General features: G+C 42.7%; 1 pseudogene; it reads left to right on the forward strand.

Moving 5' to 3' along the window:
* Positions 1-9,425: 9,425 nt before the first annotated feature.
* LOC127215877 (peptidyl-prolyl cis-trans isomerase A-like) lies at positions 9,426-10,125 on the forward strand (annotated as a pseudogene).
* The last annotated feature ends 496 nt before the right edge of the window (positions 10,126-10,621 follow it).

The raw sequence follows: 10,621 nt of genomic DNA on the forward strand, positions 1-10,621 counted from the left end.
TCTCTACTGTTTGGTTACCTTATGACCCACCCTGTTGTACCATATTCCAGCCAAAAGGGGGATTGAAAATTCTGAGACTATGATACAAAGTAGATCCTTTCCTTCTTTTACATTGTTTATTCAGTTGCTTGGTCCCAGTGATGAAAGAGCTGACTAATAACAAAACCTACTTGCCAACCTGTGCTCTCCCATGGTGCAGAGGAAAGGCACTCACAAAAATACTCTAGAACTGTATGAAACATCTTTTCTTTTGCAAATTTCCTACTGTGTGTAGATGTCTTATTACGCTTTCCATTGCTGTGATAAAGTACCATGACCAAAAGCAACTTGGCAGAGTAAAGGGTTTATCTCATCTCCACTCTTAAGTCATTCTGCCATCATAGAAAGAAGTCAGACAGAAATTCAAGGCAGAAACCTGGAAGCAGGACCTGAAGGAATGATGCTCATTGGCTTGATCCTCATGGCTTGCCCAGACTCATATACTATCCAGAACTGTCTTCCCCATGTGGGGAGGGGGACACTGCCCTTAGTGGGCCCAGCCTTTCCACTTCAATCATTAATCAAGAGACTGTCTGATAGTCCAATGGAGGCATTGTCTCAATTGAGAGTTCTTCTTCCCAAATGGTTCTACCTTTTGTGCCAAGCACGAAAAGCCAGGCACTCCAGGGTGCTTTTAGCCAGGTCTAGTTTTGTCTTGTTGCTGTGACTGAATACCTCCAGTAAAAGGCAACTTAAGGGAGGAGGGGCTTACTTGGCTCACTGTATGAGGTGACATAGTCTATAATGGCAGGAAGACATGGCAGCAGGAACTTGAAACAGAGGTCACACTGTGTCTTTAGTCAGACAGCAGGGCATGATGAAAGCTACTGCTTAGCTCCCTCTTTTCTTTTTATTCAGCCCAGGACCTCAGCCCATGGGTTGGTGACACCCACATTTAGGGTGGGTCTTCCTTAACTAATCCAGTCTAGAAACTCCTCCTGACATGCTCAGATGTTTGTTTCTATAGTGAATATAATCTCATTAAGTTGAAAATCCAGATTATCTACCTCATTAGACTATGCTGCTACAGCAATAACAACACAGACCAATACAAAGGCAGAAAGGCAGATATTTATCAACATATTCTGTGCAACATCTACTTCTCATAACCCCAGGGTGTCTACAGGGCCCACAGCCAAGTGCAATGAAAACACTATGTTTTCCGCTCATGGCTGAATTGACTAGAAGAGTTGAGACACATCATGTTTCACAGAGTTGAATTCTATAACTCTATACTCTATCAGTGAATGAGTAATTCATTAAAAAAAAAAAAAAAAAACACTTAGAGTAACCAAAAGTAAAAAAGCCAGGAGTGGGGAATATTCTCATCCCAACACTCAGCAGATAGAGGCAGGTGGATTTTTGCGAGTTTGAGACCAGTCTGACCACAGAGTGACTTTCAGAACAGCTAGGCTATTACATAGTGCAAAGCCTTGGCTCAAAAATCAAAACAAACAAATGAAAAAAAAAACAAACAAAACACCCACCCCTCACCCCCCAAAAAAAACCCACCAAAAACCAAAAATATAAAACCACTTAGTGTCTACTAAAAGACTGGATTAGAAAGGCAGGCAATTAAGAAATTGTTTCTGGGCCCATGACAATGACCTCAGTAAGTAAAGGTAATTTTGCTAAGCCTGATGACATGGATTTTGATCTTTGGGACCTAAATGTTGTAAGGAAAGAAACTAACTTGTACAAGTTTTTTTCTGACTTACACATAATATGTCACCAAAATGTGGGCATGTACACACAAACATAAATGTAAAAATAATAAATGGTTCCTGCCAGGCATAGTGGTACAGGCCTACAATCCCACTATCTCAGGAAAACTGGAGCAGGAGGATCAATATCAAGAGTTGAAGGTCAAGTTGGGCCACATATCTCAAAAATCTTGGGCTCGGAGTATAGTTCAAAGGTATAATCCTGGACTTCACAATATGTTGGGTTAAATCCCCAGAAAAGGAAAGAAGAGGAAAAGGAAGAAAAGAATAGAGAAAGCCAGTCATTCTCTGGAGGAGTCACCAGCTGGTGTAGGAGGCAAAAGGGGGCCAATGTTCTTTCTGAAAATATCATGAACACATTGTGGGAAAAGAAGGGGACATCCCAAACTAGAGAGCATGAAGAAGAGGGTCAGGTAGGGCTTTCTGGAAGAGGTGACTTCTAATCCTAGTAATAAAGGATTAACATATATGTTTAGTAAAGACAATCTTTTTTAACCATGGAGGAAAACATGGCTGTTCTTAGTGTACATCATGCCACTGATTTTCTGGGTTTCCTTCTCTCAGTGACTTGGTTATATTACACTGTGACTTCCCATGCTAAAAGCACTGTACTAACCTTACACAGTGTTGTGTTTGCAAATAAAGGAATTTAATTTTCTAAATGATTTAGAATGTAATGCATCACAAATGACACCTGGAGTATGGCTACTCTATCATCCACTGCTGGACCAGGGATGTCCTGCCAGGATAGATGCCACTGAATTTTTCCTTTTCAGCCCCAGGCAACAAACATATTAACTGGGGAAGACTTATGGTCTCTTGTCTGCGGTCGGTGTGTAACCAAAAAATGTACCTAACATTGTAGTGATTAGCATATATCTTTGACCATTTCCTTGGACTCTGTGGTGAGTAGAGGATTCAAAGGAGTTCCCTGAAGTGAAGAAGGATATCTTTAGGGGCCAACAGGAGACTCACAAAGTGTCTCCAGAGATGGTGGGTTCTTGATCTTCATTCAGTAAAACTGGTCATTATTTGTGCTTTGAAAATTCAGCCTTTTGACAGCAAAAGGAAGCAATTCAATTTAACATGGATCCACTGAGTATCCATTTTTAGGAGATGGTTTGATAAATGTTATGTGTACAGTAATGAGAGACATTCCTGGCTCTTAGTGAACATAGACTATTCAATGGGTGTGTGCATGCAACATAGACAGAGTGGATCTAATGTATGCCAAGGTTATAGCTCTGTGATCTTACTGCCAAGTCCCTGCCATTCTTGGTAAATGCAAGGATCATTCAGGCATTGCTTTTCTAGTCAAGATCTATCCAGAGATTTTTACCGTTCTGTAACTTTGCTTGTGTACAGCACCTCCAGGTCCCAGTCATAATTGGCAAAGCGTGGCCATATACCCCATGCTTTGCAGAGTTGTCTGGTTGCTTGAAGTGCAAACACAGTCTGCAGCTGAGAGAACCTCAACCCCAGCTTTGCCTGCTGTTCCCTCACTGTCAACATCCATGTGTCCCCAAAGTATTCTCACTCCTTAATCTCATCTCTCATCTGTCAAGATCATTTATGCAAGTCTTGCTATTCTTAAACTTCTGTAGGTTCCAGCAAGATGTAACTAAAATAAAAAAGCAGAAACAGCTTTCAGAGGGGTTGCAACTTGGACAGTTTAAACTGGTGACTGCAAGCTGCACAAAGAGAGACTGGCTCCTGGAAGGGCTGAAGGTGGCAGTAGAGGAACAAGCTTGTTTTCTGGTCTTGGTGCTGCATACAGCTACCAACAGTCATCAGCCAATTTCTCTCACATACATACTTTGTTCTCTCTTCTCCTTATCCCTTTCTGGTTCAGCCTTTCATGTCCCCCCCTCCCTCTGATTCTCTGGTCATCTAAATTGCTCTTGAGTGCTTTGTGCAATGAGGTGTCTTTTCTAATCCCCACCCAAGAACTAATAACCATTGCACCTACTTAAACTTTACCCAAATAAACAGGATCTGAGTACTGAGTACAAGAAAGTTCATTCTTATTCGTTTTTAATACAAAATTCACAGAAGTAGATAAGCAAAATTTACAAAGGCTGGATCTTACTCAATGGCCAACAGCATTTTCAGCAAATAACTATTGTTTTAAAATAGTTTATTTACAGGGGTTGTCCAGTTTTCTGAGGGTCCCTTTTTTATGTAAAGTTTTGCTGGAACACAGCCATCGTCATTTTTTTTTTCTCATTTGTTTTTGCATCTTTTTGTACTTCAGTGGCCATCTTGAATACATGGGTGGCTGATTCGGTATGCTAAGACCAAAGTATTCTGCAGTACTAAGTAATTGAAAACCCTCAGTGGCTTACCTCTAAGGGTTATTGCCCATTCATAGAATGATCTTGTGTGTCAGTTTTCACAAGCAGCCTCCCTCTGGAATGTTGTAGAGTTAGGAAAGAAGTATAAGAGATAATAGAACCACCATAGCACTGGCTTTTGAAACTCTTATTTTGGAGTTGGAGAGAAGGCTGCTCTTCTGGAGGGCAAGGTGTGATTCCCAGCACTCCCCATGATAGCTCACAGCTGTCTGTAACTCCAGCTCCAGGGGAATCTGATGCCCTCTTTTGGCATCCTCAGGCAATGCACACACATGATATACATCTAAACATGGAGGCAAAACACCCATGTATATAAAAATGAATAAATCACTAAAAATCCTAAAATTCCTTTTAAGTGGCATTTGTGCTTTCATCCCTGTATAATTGGACAAGTAAGCTACAAGGACAGACACAGGGGAAAAATCCTCTTGCCAGATTTCTGGGGAGATTGAGCCTCACTAGCATGGTCCAGAAAAACAGACAAAAAGAAATGTGTTAAATTACTGTGCCTATGCAGTTTTTTTCCCCTTTTAAGTGTTCACTACTAGGTAGAACAACTAGTTTTCCTCTTTTCTTACCAGAGTTTGTTGAACAATATGAGTCCAGCTTGGCAATTCTGAGGATGAAAAGGATTCCTGGAGAAATGCCACCTCTTCACCTGGCCTCTCCCACCACACAGTCTCCAGATCACTAATTGCTTTGAAAGCCTCACAATCAATTTCATCTGTCAGTGCATTCTTTATTTCACAGATTGTGGCCTCTGGGGGGAGATTAGAGCATTGGCGGTCCACTGGTGGATGCTTTTAATGTCACTAATGGTTGAGGCAAGAGAATGGTGCTGGGCAAGTGCAGTACCAGAAGGAGTATCAATAGATCCTGCAATGCTAGGAAGAGTCCTGAGGTCATGATGATCCTTCAGGGCAGCTGCCAGAGAGGTTAACTGATACAGGCAGTGATAGTGATGAGCCACTGATAGGGCTGAAGGTAGAAAGGGTTGCCCATTAAGCATTAAGTAAGATGGCTTGTTCAGCTACAGTCACTAGAAAGGGACTCAGTTCAGAGCTGCTGGTACTGTCAATTCATGGAGGGCTTCTGCAGGAACAGGGTGGGGATCTGGACTGAGCCTCCAATATCTACAATGCTTTTCCTATTTCAGGTATCCTGAAAGTGCAGGAATCAGGAAAACCAGGTATCCTCATCTGCTAGAATGTCCTTTGCATTCAGCTAGACAGCAATCCTTCCCTTCCCTGGTCCCATACTGGTCTCTAGCTGTCCATCATCTCCTACCATTCTTACTCAGTTGCCTTGGATTTTACCTCCAGCAATTCTTTGAAGACTGCCTTCCCTCTGTCCTTTGTGATCCACTAGATGTACATCGATTACAATGTCCTCCTACCAAGCCAAATTCACTTAGTAAAAGTGCAACTCTTCCCTCCATGGTAGCTGGACAAGGCTGGAGACAGCCATGCTCCTTAACTCCCTGGACCTAGTATAAAGTCTTAGAACTTAGTTGATAACTACTATTATTGTTTTGCCTACTTACTTCCTGTCTCAAGGGGAAAATGCCTCCTGTGTCCTCCTTTTTCATCTAAGTTCTTGCCTCTCTACCCGCCTGGTGACAGTATTGCATTTTACTGAGGAGACAGAGGGCCACAGAGAAAACTTTCTCTCTATTTTCCTCGTGCACCAATGCCCCTGCCATCTGTTGTCCTTGTTCTTTGCCTTTTGTTTTCCCCTCAGACTTTTATTTTAATGTGTTCATTGACAATTTCTAAACTGTATAAAACACATCCTAGTTACACTTATCCCCCCCCACTCTCCCATCCCCTTCTCACTGCTGTGACTTGCCCCACTCCAAGTCCCCATTCTCCTTTTTTTGTTGTTGTTGTTTGCTGGGCCTAGAGGTAGTTGGACATAGGTATGGAGCTATCTACTGGAGCCACACACCAGAGGCTACACCTTCAAGATACTTACTCCTTTCCCTTCGTAAGCAACTTTCTGCCACATCTTTCTGCCTCCTCTTACAAATCACCAAATTCTTCTCCACTCTATTAAAACTACCAGTAGACAAGCATTGTTTCCCCTCCCACATGTGCTCAGAGCAGTTCACCAAGGATTACTTCCATTGCCAGTCTCACCCTCCAGTCCCCTGTCTGATGCCTCAGCAGCACCACTGGACATCCTATCATGGGAAACATTCAAGAAATCCTGGTTATCACAGTTCTGTTGCGTAGATACACATTTCATGTTTGTTGAAAAAAGTGAACATTATATCACAGAAGTGATATAATACCAGTGCAAGTAGTCACAAATAAGCATATGTTGATGGTAAAGGGAGTAGGTGGTATAGTTGATGTATTCAGTAAAGACTAGCAGGGTTTTGGATATACCTGGACAGCAGGTATATGCATGATACTGAGAAAACCATGCATAACTACTTAGCTCTTGACTTTTAGTTTCTAGGGGGTGAGAGGAAAACAACAAATAAAATACAGAGTCTACCAGATGATAAATGTAAGTAGTTTAGATAGCACTGCAAGCTAGCAAATTATTGCTATGTAAGATAATATCTCTTGAACTTGTAATAGCACACATTTATTTTCTCACATGGGCTCTATGGAGAAGGAATTAGTTTTAGGTCACCTTGGCTGTGGGTCTTTTAAGTGTGCAGTATTGGCTGAGGCACCAAATAGTTTCACTAAATTCACCAAATAGTGAATTGGACTTATTCACAAGGTTGACAAGTTGGTTTGGGCTGTTGGAAGGAGCCACCAAGGCCTGCATCTCTTTGGAGACCACTGCAGAGACAGGCTTGAATAGCCTCATGACATGGCAACTTACCTCAGAGAAGGTGACTCAAGAGAACTCATGTCTTCTATGGCCTTGGTTCCCTTAAATGATGCATAGTTACGTATTCATATCTCTTGCCTTCACAGGGCAATTGAACTTTGTGAGGAGGAGACTGGTTGAGGAGAATGCTAGGGAGGCAAGGATCACTAAAGCCATTTGGGGGCTAGCTTGCACATGGCTGGACATTGTCCCATATTTCCTTGATCAAATGAGCTCTGCTTTCTCTTTTCTGCTTTCTCTTGTGGGGTTGGGCAATTCTGTGGTTTTAAACCTTGTGGTTTTGGGGAATAGCTTCATGTGTCTGCACAGGTCAATTGATTCTAACAGAAAATGATATAGGACTTGTTTCTCAGAACCAGGAGCTCTGTAGGTAGCTGCCACCACTCAGGAAATTTGACCACCTTGCCACCACCTTATTGTAGGCAAGCCTTGATTAGTGTCTGGGGAGATGCCAGACATATGAATGAAGCAGATGATTCCAGCTTAGGACTTTGTTTCACTTCAACCCTATAAAGGACTCAAAAGCAAATGCCTTCCAGGCTGACTTTCCCATTTCTGGACCATAATAGCTGAGAGTAAATTGCTGTGTAAATTACCAGTGTAGGAATTGATTGTTTTACAGAAGAGGATGAGTACTCAGGAAAAGCTACTTTGAAAAGATGACATTCAAGCAAGGCCTTGTGTGTGATGAGAAAGCAGTACACACAGCTGTCTGGAGGAAGGGGGCTGTTCAAGCAACAGAAAAAAAAACCATAGAGCAAAGACCATGAAATAGGAGTGTACTTGGACAACCCAAAGAACAAAAACGATTTTGATGGGGGAATTAGAGGGTGCAGGTCAGAATCTAAGAGGATTAGACCAGATGTTCAGTTCCACTTTGAGGGATATAGGAAGTGTTAAAGGGGTTTAACTATAGGTGTGACATAATGCAGCCATTGTATATGGCCTAATCTGTTTCTTCCATAGAGAACAAGAATGTGGGAGACAGAGTAGAAACAGCAGTTAGGAGATAATTCACCTCATGGAGTAGAATTACAGGTCATGGGAGGTGTAGAATTTATAAATGTTTTTAAAGCACAGTCAACAAGGCAGGCATGGTGGCACATACCTTTAATCTCAGTCTTTTGGAGGCACAAATTAGACAAACCTCTGGATTCTATATTCAATGTAGGGAGTCATTAAAATTATAATTGAATGTGAAAGGCCACATGAAAAGGGAATGAATTAAGAACACTTTGGATTTGGGAGTAGGAAGATGGCTCGGTTGGCCTTAAAATCGCTTGCAACATTATCAGGAGGACCAGGGTTAGATCCCTTGCACCGAGAAAATCAGGCATTTTTTGGCAGTGTTAAGGAAATAGAAACAAATGGATCTCTGGGGCTCACTGGCCAACCAACTTACTATTCTAATGGCAAGCCACAGGTCCCAGTGAGAGACCCTTTTTCATAAAACAAGGTAGACAGTGCCTGCAGAATAACACTCGTGGTTATTCTCTAGTCTCCATGCGCGCGCGCGCGCGCGCGCACACACACACACACACACACACACACACACACACACACACACACACACCACATACACACACATGGCGGGGAGAAAAGGGGAGGAGACAGAGACAGTCAGACAGGAGAGGACAGAGGACTGTGTCACATGTAGCTGGGCACAGTCTAAACTCACTATGTAGCCAAGCCTGTCTTTGAAAATCTACTTGTTGCTTTTAGGAAAAGATGAAGTGCACAGAGCTTTCCTGTACCTGCTTCTCCTTAATTATCTTCAATCCTAATAAGAAAGAAGCATGTTTTGAAGGATTTTATTCTAGTCTTCCCCAAAACCAATAGACTGAGGTCATCAAAGGAATGGTAGATAGAGAAGAATTCTAAGAATGAAACCCCAAGGCATTGCATTGTAAACTTGAAAGGAAGAGAATCCACCAAGGATACTAAATGGAATAAACAGGGGATGGAGGGGGAGAACACCAATGTGTGTCAGGTATCAGGGGAAATGTTTCAAGAAAGAGAGTGTTGTGGTTTGCTCTGGAAACTCATACATGTCAACACTTGGTGTCCTTGTGGGAGTGTTGCTTTGGAAGGTTGTAGACCTCTTAGGAAGTAGAGATCCACTGAAGGAAGTGACATACTGGGAGCATGCCTCAGTGAATGTAACTCAGTTCCATTGATGACTACACTAATTAGAGACAGCATCTGTCTCCTAAACATAGCTTTATGGGCATGGATCTTTCAACTAGCATAGGTCACAGTTTCTTTGTCTACAAAGAGGGAAATGGTCCCAAGTTACCCCAGGTTCCCCTATATGTTCTAAAACGGTCAAGCTTGTGTCTGGGGATAGGGTTTGGCTTGCAAGCATGAAGATAAGAGCGCCATTCCCAGGATCCACATAAAAATGTTAGGCATGGGCTTTGCAGATGCCGCTTGTCCCCTGCCACTTCTTCCTGCAGCCATGGTCAGCCCCACCATGTTCTTCGACATCACGTCCGGTGGCGAGTCCCTGGGTCACATCTCCTTCGAGCTATTTGCAGACAAAATTCCAAAGACAGCAGAGAACTTTTGCGCTCTGAGCACTGGAGAGAACGGATTTGGATACAAGGGTTCTTCCTTTCACAGAATTATCCCAGGATTCATGTGCCAGGGTCATGACTTCATATCACCATAACGGCACTGGCGGCAGGTCCATCTACGGAGAGAAATTTGAGGATGAGAACTTTCATCCTGAAACATACGGTCCTGGCATCTTGTCCATGGCAAATGCTGGACCAAATACAAATAGTTCCCAGTTTTCTATCTGCACTGCCAAGACTGAGTGGTTGGATGGCAAGCATGTGGTCTTTGGGAAGGTGAAAGAAGGGATGAACATTGCAGAAGCCATGGATCGTTTCAGGTCCAAGAATGGCAAGACCAGCAAGAAGATCACCATTTCTGACTGTGGACAACTCTAATTCTTTTGACTTGCGGGCTCCTTACCCACCAGACCATTCCTTCTGTAGCTCCGGAGAGCATCCCACACCCCATCTGCTCACAATGCCCTGTAATCTCTGCTCTCACTGAAATTGTTTGGGTTCCATATTTTCCTTATTCCCCTCCAAGTCTAGCTGAATTGCAGTGTTAAGTTTATGATTATGAATAAAAACTAAGTAAGAAAAAAAAAATGTTAGGCATGTTTGTTACATTTGCTCTTAACAGCATAAGCTATTCCCAAGAAAATGTTGGGCACTAATGTCACTCCTTCTGGAGTCCAGTCTCTCCTTGGCTAATGGCCTTTTCGCAAAGAACCGCCTCCACCTCAACTGCTGACTTTGGACATGCTGTCCTACTGTGCTTGCTGGAGACAAACATAGACTTCTGAACCTTGCCAAGTCAGGGAAAGACAGCCTTTCTACCTTCCTGCTTCTTGTTGGTCAGTCAGATACTCTAGGCCTCAGCCAAAGCTGGTTGCCTGGACATTGCTGTGAGACTTTGGGTGACTGTCCAAGGTAGCCTAGTGTTTCTGCCTTTGCTACATCTTGTGGAGTTCCCCTACCACCCTAGTATTGTTATCTTCCTTCTCAGGTCTTTGATGAGGTTGAAGATTAGACTGTCACAATTATTGTTTTCTCTTCCTAGATAGAAATATTAGGTACAAGACTTAACCTTCCAGCT

This window comes from Phodopus roborovskii, unplaced genomic scaffold, assembly GCF_943737965.1.
Source record: "Phodopus roborovskii unplaced genomic scaffold, PHOROB, whole genome shotgun sequence".
NCBI classification, from domain to species: Eukaryota; Metazoa; Chordata; class Mammalia; order Rodentia; family Cricetidae; genus Phodopus; species Phodopus roborovskii.